Here is a 14,725-nt window from a genome sequence, read left to right as displayed (position 1 = left end):
CTCGATGACGATCCCCGGACTCCGATCCAGCAAAGTGTCGGGGAAGAGTTCCGTCAGCACGACGGCGTGGTGACGGTCTTGATGTTCTACCATCACAGGGCTTCGCCTAAGCACCGCTACAATATTATCGAGGATTATGGTGGAGGGGGGCACCGCACACGGCTAAGAGAACGATCAAGAAGATCAACTTGTGTGTCTAGAGGTGCCCCCTTGCCCCTGTATATAAAGGAGCAAGGGGGAGGCCGGCCGGCCCTTGAGGCGCACCAAGGAGGGGGGAGTCCTCCTCCTAGTAGGAGTAGGAATCCCCTTTCCTAGTCCCACTAGGAAGAGGGAAGGGGGAAGGAAAGAGAGGGAGAGGGAGAGGGAAAGAGGGGCCGCGCCCCCTCCCCTAGTCCAATTCGGACTCCCCATGGGAGGGGGCGCGCCACCTCCTGGGCTGCTGCCCTCTCTCTCCCATCAGGCCCACTAAGGCCCAATACTTCCCCGGGGGTTCCGGTAACCCTTCCGGCACTCCAGTTTTCTTCGAAATCACCCGAAACACTTTCGGTGTCCGAATATAGCCGTCCAATATATCGATCTTTATGTCTCGACCATTTCAAGACTCCTCGTCATGTCCGTGATCATATCCGGGACTCCGAACAACCTTCGGTATATAGAAATATATAAATTCATAATGAAACTGTCATCGTAACGTTAAGCGTGCGGACCCTACGGGTTCGAGAACAATGTAGACATGACCGAGACACGTCTCCGGTCAATAACCAATAGCGGAACCTGGATGCTCATATTGGCTCCCACATATTCTACGAAGATCTTTTATCGGTCAGACCACATAACAACATACGTTGTTCCCTTTGTCATCGGTATGTTACTTGCCCGAGATTTGATCATCGGTATCTCAATACCTAGTTCAATCTCGTTACCGGCAAGTCTCTTTACTCGTTCCGTAATACATCATCCTACAACTAACTTATTAGTTGCAATGCTTGCAAGGCTTATGTGATGTGCATTATCGAGAGGGCCCAGAGATACCTCTCCGACAATCGGAGTGACAAATCCTAATCCCGAAATACACCAACCCAACAAGTACCTTCGGAGACACCTGTAGAGCACCTTTATAATCACCCAGTTACGTTGTGACGTTTGGTAGCACACAAAGTGTTCCTCCAGTAAACGGGAGTTGCATAATCTCATAGTCGTAGGAACATGTATAAGTCATGAAGAAAGCAATAGCAACAAACTAAATGATCAAGTGCTAAGCTAATGAAAAGGGTCAAGTCAATCACATCATTCTCCTAATGATGTGATCCCGTTAATCAAATGACAACTTATGTCTATGGTTAGGAAACATAACCATCTTTGATCAACGAGCTAGTCAAGTAGAGGCATACTAGTGACACTATGTTTGTCTATGTATTCACACATGTATTATGTTTCCGGTTAATACAATTCTAGCATGAATAATAAACATTTATCATGATATAAGGATATATATATATAATAACTTTATTATTGCCTCTAGGGCATATTTCCTTCAGTCTCCCACTTGCACTAGAGTCAATAATCTATTTCACATCGCCATGTGATTTAACATCAATAGTTCACATCACCATGTGATTTACACCCATAGTTCACATCGACATGTGACCAACACCCAAAGGGTTTACTAGAGTCAATAATCTAGTTCACATCGCTATGTGATTAACACCCAAAGAGTACTGAGGTGTGATCATGTGTTTGCTTGTGAGAGAATTTTAGTCAACGGGTCTGCCACATTCAGATCCGTAAGTATTTTGCAAATTTCTATGTCAACAATGCTTTGCACAGAGCTACTCTAGCTAATTGCTCCCACTTTCAATATGTGTCCAGATTGAGATTTAGAGTCATCTGGATCAGTGTCAAAATTTTCATCGACGTAACCCTTTACGACGAATCTTTTGTCACCTCCATAATCGAGAAACATATCCTTATTCTACTAAGGATAATTTTGACCAATGTCCAGTGATCTACTCCTAGATCACTATTGTACTCCCTTGCCAAACTCAGGGCAGGGTATACAATAGGTCTGGTACACAGCATGGCATACTTTATAGAACCTATGGCTAAGGCATAGGGAATGACTTTCATTCTCTCTCTATCTTCTGCCGTGGTCGGGTTTTGAGTCTTACTCAACTTGACACCTTGTATCACAGGAAAGAACTCCTTCTTTGACTGTTCCATTTTAAACTACTTCAAAATCTTGTCAAGGTATGTACTCATTGAAAAACTTATCAAGCATATTGATCTATCTCTATAGATCTTGATGCTCAATATGTAAGCAGCTTCACCGAGGTCTTTCTTTGAAAAAAATCCTTTCAAACATTCCTTTATGCTTTGCAGAATAATTCTACATTATCTCCGATCAACAATATGTCATTCACATATACTTATCAGAAATGCTGTAGTGCTCCCACTCACTTTCTTGTAAACACAGGCTTCACCGCAAGTCTATATAAAACTATATGCTTTGATCAACTTATCAAAGCGTATATTCCAACTCCAAGATGCTTGCACCATTCCATAGATGGATTGCTAGAGCTTGCATATTTTGTTAGTACCTTTAGGATTGACAAAACCTTCTAGTTGCATCATATACAACTCTTCTTTAATAAATCCATGAAAGAATGTAGTTTTGTTTATCCATTTGCCAGATTTCATAAAATGCGGCAATTGCTAACATGATTCGGACAGACTTAAGCATAGATACGAGTGAGAAACTCTCATCGTAGTCAACACCTTGAACTTATCGAAAACCTTTTATGACAATTCTAGCTTTGTTGATAGTAACACTACTATTAGCGTCCGTCTTCCTCTTGAAGATCCATTTAATCTCAATGGCTTGCCGATCATTGGGCAAGTCAATCAAAGTCCATACTTTGTTCTCATACATGGATCTCATCTCAGATTTCATGGCCTCAAGCCATTTCGCAGAATCTGGGCTCATCATCGCTTCCTCATAGTTCGTAGGCTCATCATGGTCAAGTAACATGACCTCCAGAACAGGATTACCGTACCACTCTGGTGCGGATCTCACTCTGGTTTACCTACGAGGTTCGGTAGTAACTTGATCTGAAGTTACATGATCATCATCATTAGCTTCCTCACTAATCGGTGTAGTAGTCAGAGCAACAGATTTCTGTGATGAACTACTTTCCAATAAGAGAGCAGGTACAGTTACCTCATCAAGTTCTACTTTCCTCCCGCTCACTTCTTTCGAGAGAAACTCCTTTTCTAGAAAGGATCCATTCAAAGCAACGAATATATTGCCTTCGGATATGTGATATAAGGTGTACCCAACATTTTCTTTTGGGTATCCTATGAAGACGCACTTCTCTGATTTGGGTTAGAGCTTATCAGGTTGAAACTTTTTCACATAAGCATTGCAACCTCAAACTTTAAGAAACGACAGCTTAGGTTTCTTGCCAAACCATAGTTCATACGGTGTCGTCTCAACGGATTTAGATGGTGCCCTATTTAACGTGAATGCAGCTGTCTCTAATGCATAACCCCAAAACGATAGTGGTAGATCGGTAAGAGACATCATAGATCGCACCATATCTAATAAAGTATGGTTATGACGTTTGGACACACCATTACACTGTGGTGTTCCAGGTGGCATGAGTAGTGAAACTATTTCACATTGTTTTTAATTGAAGGCCAAACTCGTAACTCAAATATTTTACTTCTGCGATCATATCGTAGAAACTTTTATTTTGTTACGATGATTCTCCACTTCACTCTGAAATTCATTGAACTTTTCAAATGTTTTAGACTTGTGTTTCATCAAGTAGATATACTCATATCTGCTCAAATCATCTGTGAAGATCAGAAAATAATGATATCTGCCGCGAGCTTCAATATTCATCGGACCACATACATCAGTATGCATGATTTCCAACAAATCTGTTGCTTGCTGCATTGTTCCGGAGAACGGAGTCTTAGTCATCTTGCCCATGAGGCATGGTTCGCAAGCATCAACTGATTCATAATCAAGTGATTCCAAAAGTCCATCAGCATGGCGTTTCTTCATGCGCTTTACACCAATATGACCTAAATGGCAGTGCCACAAATAAGTTGCACTATCATTATTAACTTTGCATCTTTTGGTTTCAATATTATGAATATGTGTATCACTACGATCGAGATCCAACGAACCATTTTCATTGGGTGTGTAAACATATATGTAAACAGAATAACAATTTATTCTCTTACTTAAATGAATAACGGTATTGCAATAAACATGATCAAATCATATTCATGCTCAATGCAAACACTAAATAACACTTATTTAGGTTCAACACTAATCCCGAAAGTATAGGGAGTGTGCGATGATGATCATATCAATCTTGGAACCACTTCCAACACACATCGTCACTTCACCCTTAACTAGTCTCTGTTCATTCTGCAACTCCCGTTTCGAGTTACTACCCTTAGCAACTGAACCAGTATCAAATACCGAGGGGTTGCTACGAACACTAGTAAAATACACATCAATAATCTGTATATCAAATATACCTTTGTTCACTTTGCCATCCTTCTTATCCGCCAAAACTTGGGGCAGTTCCGCTTCCAGTGACCAATCCCTTTGCAGTAGAAGCACTTAGTCTCGGGCTTAGGACCAGACTTGGGCTTCTTCACTTGAGCAGCAACTTGCTTGTCGTTCTTCTTGAAGTTCCCCTTCTTCCCTTTGCCCTTTTCTTGAAACTAGTGGTCTTGTCTACCATCAACACTTGATGCTCTTTCTTGACTTCTACCTTCATCGATTTCATCATAATGAAAAGCTCGGGAATTGTTTTCGTCATCCCTTGCATACTATAGTTCATCACAAATTTCTACTAACTTGGTGATTGTGACTAGAGAATTCTGTCAATCACTATCTTATCTGGAAGATTAACTCCCACTTGATTCAAGTGATTGTAGTACCCAGACAATCTGAGCACATGCTCACTGCTTGAGCTATTCTCCTCCATCTTTTAGCTATAGAACTTGTTGGAGACTTCATATCTCTCAACTCGGGTATTTGCTTGAAATATTAACTTCAACTCCTGGAACATCTCATATGGTCCATGACGTTCAAAACGCCTTTGAAATCCCGATTCTAAGCTGTTAAGCATGGTGCACTAAACTATCAAGTAGTCATCATATTGAGCTAGCAAAATGTTCACAACGTCTGCATCTGCTCCTGCAATAGGTCTATCACCTAGCGGTGCATCAAAGACATAATTCTTCTGTGCAGCAATGAGGATAATCCTCAGATCACGGATCCAATCCGCATCATTGCTACTAACATTTTTCAACATATTTTTTCTCTAGGAACACAATAAACTGGGAGAAACATCGCGAGCTATTGATCTACAACATAGATATGCTAATACTACCAGGACTAAGTTCATGATAAATTAAAGTTCAATTAATCATATTACTTAAGAACTCCCACTTAGGCAGACATCCCTCTAATCTTCTAAGTGATCACGTGATCCATGTCAACTAAACCATGTCCGATCATCACGTGAGATGGAGTAGTTTCAATGGTGAACATCACTATGTTGATCATATCTACTATATGATTCACGCTCGACCTTCGGTCTCCGTGTTCTGAGGCCATATCTGTTATATGCTGGGCTCATCAAGTTTAACCTGAGTATTCCGCGTGTGCAACTGTTTTGCACCCGTTGTATTTGAACGTAGAGCCTATCACACCCGATCATCACGTGGTGTCTCAGCACGAAGAACTTTCGCAACGGTGCATACTCAGGGAGAACACTTATACCTTGATAATTTAGTGAGAGATTATCTTATAAAGCTACCGACGAACTAAGCAAAATAAGATGTATAAAAGATAAACATCACATGCAATCATAATATGTGACATGATATGGCCATCATCATCTTGTGCCTTTGATCTCCATCTCCAAAGCATCGTCATGATCTCCATCGTCACCGGCATGACACCATGATCTCCATCATCTTGATCTATATCAATGTGTCGTCACATGGTTGTCTCGCCAACAATTGCTCTTGCAACTATTGCTATCACATAGCGATAAAGTAAAGCAATTATTTGGCGCTTGCATCTTATGCAATAAAGAGATAACCATAAGGCTTTTGCCAGTTGCCGATAACTTCAATAAAACATGATCATCTCATACAACAACTTATATCTCATCACGTCTTGACCATATCACATCACAACATGCCCTGCAAAAACAAGTTAGACGTCCTCTACTTTGTTGTTGCATGTTTTACGTGGCTGCTACGGGCTGAGCAAGAACCGTTCTTACCTACGCATCAAAACCACAACGATAGTTTGTCAAGTTGGTGCTGTATTAACCTTCGCAAGGACCGGGCATAGCCACACTTGGTTCAACTAAAGTTGGAGAAACTGACACCCGCCAGCCACCTGTGTACAAGTAGAACCAGTCTCGCATAAGCGTACGCGTAATGTCGGTCCGGGCCGCTTCATCCAACAATAATGCCGAACCAAAGTATGACATGCTGGTAAGCAGTATGACTTATATTGCCCACAACTCACTTGTGTTCTACTCGTGCATAACATCAACGCATGAAACCTAGGCTCGGATGCCACTGTTAGGGAACGTAGTAATTTCAAAAATTTTCCTAAGCACACGCAAGATCATGGTGATGCAAAGCAACGAGAGGGGAGAGAGTTGTCTACGTACCCTCGTAGACCGGAAGCGGAAGCGTTAGCACAACGCGGTTGATGTAATCGTACGTCTTCACGGCCCGACCGATCAAGCACCGAAACTACGGCACCTAGTTCTAGCACACGTTCAGCTCGATGACGATCCCCGGACTTCGATCTAGCAAAGTGTCGGGGAAGAGTGCCGTCAGCATGACGGCGTGGTGACGATCTTGATGTTCTACCATCACAGGGCTTCGCCTAAGCACCACTACAATATTATCGAGGATTATGGTGGAGGGGGGCACCGCACACGGCTAAGAGAACGATCACGAAGATCAACTTGTGTGTCTAGAGGTGCCCCCTTGCCCCTGTATATAAAGGAGCAAGAGGGGGAGGCCGGCCGGCCCTTGAGGCGCACCAAGGAGGGGGGAGTCCTCCTCCTAGTAGGAGTAGGACTCCCCTTTCCTAGTCCAACTAGGAAGAGGGAAGGGGGAAGGAAAGAGAGGGAGAGGGAGAGGGAAAGAGGGGCCGCGCCCCCCTCCCCTAGTCCAATTCGGACTCCCCATGGGAGGGGGCACGCCACCTCCTGGGCTGCTGCCCTCTCTCTCCCATCAGGCCCACTAAGGCCCAATCTTCCCCGGGGGGTTCCGGTAACCCTTCCGGCACTCCGGTTTTCTCCGAAATCACCCGAAACACTTCCGTGTCCGAATATAGCCGTCCAATATATTGATCTTTATGTCTCGACCATTTAGAGACTCCTCGTCATGTCCGTGATCATATCCGGGACTCCGAACAACCTTCGGTACATCAAAATATATAAACTCATAATGAAACTGTCATCGTAACGTTAAGCATGCGGACCCTACGGGTTCGAGAACAATGTAGACATGACCGAGACACGTCTCCGGTCAATAACCAATAGTGGAACCTGGATGCTCATATTGGCTCCCACATATTCTACGAAGATCTTTTATCAGTCAGACCGCATAACAACATACGTTGTTCCCTTTGTCATCGGTATATTAGTTGCTCGAGATTTGATCGTCGGTATCTCAATACCTAGTTCAATCTCGTTACCGGTAAGTCTCTTTACTTGTTCCGTAATACATCATCCCGCAACTAACTTATTAGTTGCAATGCTTGCAAGGCTTATGTGATGTGCATTACCGAGAGGGCCTGGAGATACCTCCCCGACAATCGGAGTGACAAATCCTAATCTCGAAATACGCCAACCCAACAAGTACCTTCGGAGACACCTGTAGAGCACCTTTATAATCACCCAGTTATGTTGTGATGTTTGGTAGCACACAAAGTGTTCCTCCGGTAAATAGGAGTTGCATAATCTCATAGTCATAGGAACATGTATAAGTCATGAAGAAAGCAATAGCAACAAACTAAACGATCAAGTACTAAGCTAATGAAAAGGGTCAAGTCAATCACATCATTCTCCTAATGATGTGATCCCGTTAATCAAATGACAACTCATGTCTATGGTTAGGAAACATAACCATCTTTGATCAACGAGCTAGTCAAGTAGAGGCATACTAGTGACACTATGTTTGTCTATGTACTCACACATGTATTATGTTTCCGGTTAATACAATTCTAGCATGAATAATAAACATTTATCAAGATATAAGGAAATATATAATAACTTTATTATTGCCTCTAGGGCATATTTCCTTCACGCCAGACCTGCGAGACATATTGGAGGACAAAGCAAATCATTCAAGATCGATCTACGTATCACGAGGGCGCACCACTCTACGAGACGGTAAACGTCACGCCGGATACAGTAAAAGCAAATCCGGCCGGGCCGAACACAGCGGGCATGACCCATACGAGCTGCGTCGCGATATAGCCCAATACAGAGGCGCTGCACACCCCTTATGCTTCACAGACGAAGTAATGGAACATCAATTCCCAGAAGGTTTCAAACTTGTAAACATTGAATCATACGACGGCACAACAGATCCTGCAGTATGGATTGAGGACTTCCTCCTCCACATCCACATGGCCCGCGGTGATGACTTACATGCCATCAAATACCTCCCACTAAAACTCAAAGGACCAACGCAGCATTGGCTTAATAGCTTGCCAGCGGACTCCATTAGCTGTTGGGAAGATCTGGAAGCCGCATTCCTCGACAACTTTCAGGGCACTTATGTGCGACCACCAGACGCCGATGACTTGAGCCACATAATTCAGCAGCCAGAAGAGTCGGCCAGGAAATTCTGGACTCGGTTCCTTACAAAGAAAAATCAAATCATCGACTGTCCGGATGCGGAGGCCTTAGCGGATTTCAAGCACAACATCCGAGACGAGTGGCTAGCCCGGCACCTTGGTGAGGAAAAGCCGAAATCTATGGCAGCCCTCACGACGCTCATGACCCGCTTTTGTGCGGGAGAAAACAGCTAGTTGGCTCGTTGTAACAACATATCAAAGAACCATGGTACCTCAGATACCAAGGACAGCAACAGCAGTTCACGTCGCAACAAGCATAAGCGCCGCATTAACGGCGAAAGTACTAAGGATACGACAGTCAATGCCGGATTCAAAGGCTCTAAACCCGGTCAGCAGAAAAAGCCATTCAAACAAAGTACGCCGGGTCCGTCCAGCTTGGACCGTATACTCGATCGCTCGTGTCAAATACAGGGCACCCCAGACAAGCCAGCCAATCACACCAACAGGGAATGTTGGGTGTTCAAGCAGGACGGCAAGTTAATTGCCGAAAACAAGGACAAGGGGACGCATAGCGATGACAAGGAAGAACCCCGGCAGCCGCACACTAGAGGACAGAAGAGGTTTCCTCCGCAAGTGCGGACGGTGAACATGGTATACGCAACCCACATCCCCAAGAGGGAGCGGAAGCGTGCGCTTAGGGACGTATATGCGTTGGAGCCAGTCGCCCCAAAGTTCAACCCTTGGTCCTCCTGTCCGATCACCTTCGATCGCAGGGACCACCCCACTAGTATCCGTCACGGCGGATTCGCCGCACTGGTCCTAGACCCAATCATCGATGGATTTCACCTCACTCGAGTCCTTATGGACGGCGGCAGCAGCCTGAACCTGCTTTATCAGGACATAGTGCGCAAAATGGGTATAGACCCCTCAAGGATCAAACCCACAAAGACGACCTTTAAAAGCGTCATTCCAGGCGTAGAGGCCCACTATGCAGGCTCAATTACACTGGAAGTGGTCTTCGGATCCCCGGATAACTTCCGAAGCGAAGAGTTAGTCTTTGATATAGTCCCATTCCGTAGTGGTTACCACGTGCTGCTCGGACGAACCGCACTCGCTAGATTCAATGCAGTGCCACATTATGCATACCTCAAGCTCAAGATGCCAGGACCCCGCGGAGTTATTACAGTCAATGGAAACACAGAGCGCTCTCTCCCAACAGACGAGCACACCGCGGCCCTTGCAGCAGAAGCGCAAAGCAGCCTCTCAAGGCAATCTACCAGTTTGGCGTTTCAAAGCCCGGACACCTTCAAGCGCGCTCGGGGTATTCGGCAAACAGATCACCTGGCGCGATCTGAGCTCGCGTAGCAATACGGCGGCCCCCAATCCCAGCCCAACGGCGTTGTTCGTGCCGCGCGTACATAATTACGCATTAAAAATACCATGGGCACAGGTGGGGAGGGGGGGCACAACTACGACACGCCCCAAAACGCGGCCTAAACCGCACCAGGGGCTTCCTGTTTGGTTATTTTTCTTTTTCTTTCAGGACTTCAATCTCTGGAAATACTGTTCGGCAGCTCTATTGCCGAACACATGATACAACAATCAAGGAGGCCGACAACTATGGAATTCCCAGGTGGATTACAGATTTCATATAATTCCTCAGCTCGCCCTTGGAAGGGACGTAGTCCTACTCTTTTGCTTATTACACTATCTGTACCACTCTTCTTTAATGCAAATTTTTAATATACAATGCATGACATTACGACTATTATCGCATTTTTGTTATATGTATACATATCTATGTGTTCATTAATGACGCCTAGCAACCGTACACTCTGGTACGGCCAATGCACCAGGGGCTTACGTACTCACAATGTGGTGTGAAAAGTCCGAATACTTTCACAAGTACGGCACCCCGAACTTATAGCATTATATGCATCAGCTCCGAATCATGTCTTTGGTCAAATGTTGGGTTTGCCCGGCTCCTATGTTTTGGTACCTTACGTTCTGCTCTATCAGCTAAGGTAGCGCTAGGAGAACTACTGCGATTGTGCCCCGGTTCTCCAGGCCGAGCACCTCAGTAGAGAAAGCTAAAACTGACTGTCATGATAAGGCGAGAGACTGGTCGCTGTTCGGCAAGGTTTTTCGAGTCCCTAAAGACTTTTGCCGCTTAGGGCGAAGGGCCGGCTCCGTCCGGCCTACAGGCGTGTATCACGCCCCGAATTCGGCCTTCCGAATACCAGGGGCTTCACCGAAATTTAAAATTATAGAATTCTATGGCTAAGTGAGAGTGATAAAGCATTATTAGTCCGGTTGCCTTGTTCGTTGTGCTGAGCACCTCCCTCGAAGGACCCAAACATGGGAACAAGAGTGCTCAGGTTTATCCCGAACACACCAGCACTCGTGGTATGGGGGCAGAAGCCGAGGACTAGCCATCTCTCAGATTGGATAAACAGCCAAACAGAAGGTAATATTTTAAATTCACACAAGCGTTGCATAGCGCATATGAAACAAGTTTTCATTATATAGGATAAAAAAACGAGCATGTCTCATTCAAATATTACATTTTGTGAACACTCATCCGCGATAAGACGGGCACCCGGCAGAAACCCTCATAGTACATCTCGGGGTGGCGGTGCTCCTTGCCCTCCGGTGGCCCCTCCTTGATAAGCTTCACGGCGTCTAGCTTGACCCACTGCGTTTTCACACGGGCGAAGGCCCGACGTGCACCTTCAATGCAGACGGATCGCTTGACGACCTCCAGCCGTGGGCAGGCATCCACAAGCTGCCTTACCAGGCCGAAGAAGCTGTTCGGAAGGGCATCGCCAGGCCACAACCAGACTATGAATCCCTTCATGGCCTGATCGGCCGCCTTATGTAGCTCGTCCATCTGCTTTAGCTGGTCGCTTAATGGCATCGGATGTTCGGCCTCAGCATACTGAGACCAGAACAATTTCTCCGTCGAGCTCCCATCCCCGGCACAGTAGAATTGTGCGGCATCGGACACATTGCGGGGAAAATCTGTGAATGCTCCTGAAGAGCTCCAGATTCAGGTAAGTAATCGGTAATTCACCTTTACATGCTCGCTTTGCATATAGAAAGCCTTACCCGCCGCTATCTTCTTCATCGCGTCGATCTCCTAAAGGGCCTTCTAGGCCTTCTGGGCCTCGGCCTTGGCACTCTTCGCGCTCTCACGGGCCGCGGCAAGCTGAGACTCTCGCGTCTTCAAGTCAAGCTCCAACACCTCGTGCTTCGTCACGAGAGCCTGGAGCTCTTGCTGCACCTCGCCCACCCGAGCCTCGTGCCTCTCTTGCTCGGTGCGCTCCTGGGCCGCCTTCTCTTCGGCCTGGGATAGCTCTTGCTTCAGGGTCACCACCTCGGTCGTGGCCTCTGGCAAAACATACAATGATCCTATCATTTTGCAATCGCGTCCTTTTTTATATACATATATCTATAGACGGGGTATTACTTACCCTTGTTCTCCTCGAGCTGCCTCTTAGCAAGGCCAAGCTCTTTCTAGGACCCCTCAAGGGCCTCCTTCAATACGGCGACCTCCACAGTTAGTGCGGCGGACGCCAGAAGCGAAGCCTGCATATGCATATTGACATACTTATATTAGACTCCTGCGTTATTTTTGATCCCCTTTTCGGCTTTTCTTCACGAACATCGAACAAAGCATCAGGGGCTACTGTCTATGCGGTAATATTTCTACTACATTTTAAAACACTTACCTCAAAGCCTGTTAGAAGGCTAGTACATGCTTCAGTTAATCCGCTCTTGGCGGACTGAACCTTCTGGATCACCGCACTCATGACAGTGCGGTGCTCCTCCTCGATGGAAGCGCTGCGAAGCGCTTCCAACATAGTGTCCGGTGCCTCTGGATGGACAGAGGTCACCGGCACAGGCGTCTCACCCCCCTCAGAAGGGGGCCGCCTACCCGAGCTCGGAGCCGTTGGAGGGTCCGGCGCAGTGTTCGGCTGAGGGCCGAACTCGGAGCTCTCGGGGACCCCGTCCCCTCGGCTCCCAGAGTCCGGAAGGTCGCCTTGAGGCGCCTCCGAGACTGTCCCCCCTCGATCCGGTGCCTCTTGAGACAGTACCTCGGTGTCGTCGGCTGGATGAGGGGAGGTGGCGGTCGGGACTGGATCGCTATCCATGTCCGACGTGCCTAGGGAGCCGTCCGAGGATACCTCGATATTGGCTTGGGGCGGCCTGCACAATGGAGTTTGGCATTACGGAAAGCAATGCGACAAAGGAATCCTATGGGTTACTTTGGTTTCCGAACACTTACGATCTCCCCTGGGGCTTGCCTCTGGGCAACCACTCATCTTCACTTTCGTCGGCAGCGGTGGAGCTGTCCGGAAGGAGCGTCCTTCCCTTCTTGGACCCTCCGGCCTCCCCAGTTGGGGCGGCCTTCCTTTTATTGTCTCCCCCAGTCGGCGGGGGAGCCTCTTCTTCCTCTTCCTCGTCTTCGGGAGAAGAGTGCGCCGCAGACTCATCGGACGGTGAGTCCGACGACGCCTGGTGTCGGGAACTCTTTCGAGCTCCCTTGGCCTTCTGGGTCTTCTCCGGCACCTTATACGGGGCCGGAGTCAACATCTTCGCCAAGAGGGCGTCTGCAGGGTCTTCGAGCAAGGGAGCCGGACAATCAATTTGTCCGGCCATCTTCTACCAGTCCTGTTAACGGCACGGGAGTTTAGATCCCGCATAGAATCAATCTATATAGAAAAAAAGTATCCAGTGAAAGGTAAAACAACTTACCGCACTGGCGTGGCGCTTCGTGCTGAATCTGCAATCCTCAGTAATGGGGGGAGGGACCGCGGCGCCCTTGAACAGCTCCCTCCAAGCATCTTCGTGTGTCGTGTCGAAGAGCCTGTTCAGAGTTCGGTGCTGCGCCGGATTGAACTCCCACAAGGTAAACTCCCGTTGTTGGCACGGGAGTATCCGGCGGACGAGCATAACCTGGACTATGTTAACAAGCTTGAGCTTCTTATCCACCATGTTCTGAATACATGACTTGAGTCTGGTCAGCTCTTTTGAATTACCCCAGGACAGGCCCTTCTCTTTCCAGGAGGTGGGCCGCATAGGGATGCCAGATCGGAACTCGGGGGCCGCTACCCATGCGGGGTCGCGTGGCTCGGTGATATAGAACCACCCTGATTGCCACCCCTTTATGGTGTCCACGAAGGTCCCCTCGAGCCATGTGATGTTGGGCATCTTTCCCACCATGGCGCCTCCGCACTCCGCCTAGCGGCCGCTCACTACCTTCGGCTTGACATCGAAGGTCTTCAGCCATAAGCCGAAGTGGGGCTTGATGCGGAGGAAGGCCTCACACACGACGATGAACGCCGAGATGTTGAGGATGAAGTTCGGGGCCAGATCGTGGAAATCCAGGCCGTAATAAAACATGAGCCCTCGAACGAAGGGATGGAGAGGGAATCCCAGTCCGTGGAGGAAATGGGTGAGGAATACCACCCTCTCATGGGGCTCAGGGGTGGGGATGAGCTGTCCCTCATCTGGGAGCCGGTGCGCGATATCGTCGGGCAGGTATCCAGCTCTCCTCAGTTTCTTGACGTCTCCCTCTATGACGGAGGAGACCATCCACTTGCCTCCCACTCCAGACAAGGTTGGAGAAGGTTAAGATGGAAGTGAGGACTTGGGCGCTAGAGCTCGAGTGTGCGGGAGCAGATGAGCAGAGGAGGAAGAAGGCGTGGATAGAAAGGTGAATCCTTATCCCTTTATATGGGCGGACAGAATTAAGCGTCCCCACTTGCCTGGTAAAACTCGCTTATCCCCCAAGCGCTGCAATTGATGGCGCGGTTGGGTTGCCCACGCCCGTATTGATGAGAATCTCGTAATAAG

This window comes from Triticum urartu, chromosome 2A (genome assembly GCF_056163025.1).
Source record: "Triticum urartu cultivar PI428250 chromosome 2A, HENAU_Tu73, whole genome shotgun sequence".
NCBI classification, from domain to species: Eukaryota; Viridiplantae; Streptophyta; class Magnoliopsida; order Poales; family Poaceae; genus Triticum; species Triticum urartu.
This window is presented reverse-complemented; position numbering follows the sequence as displayed.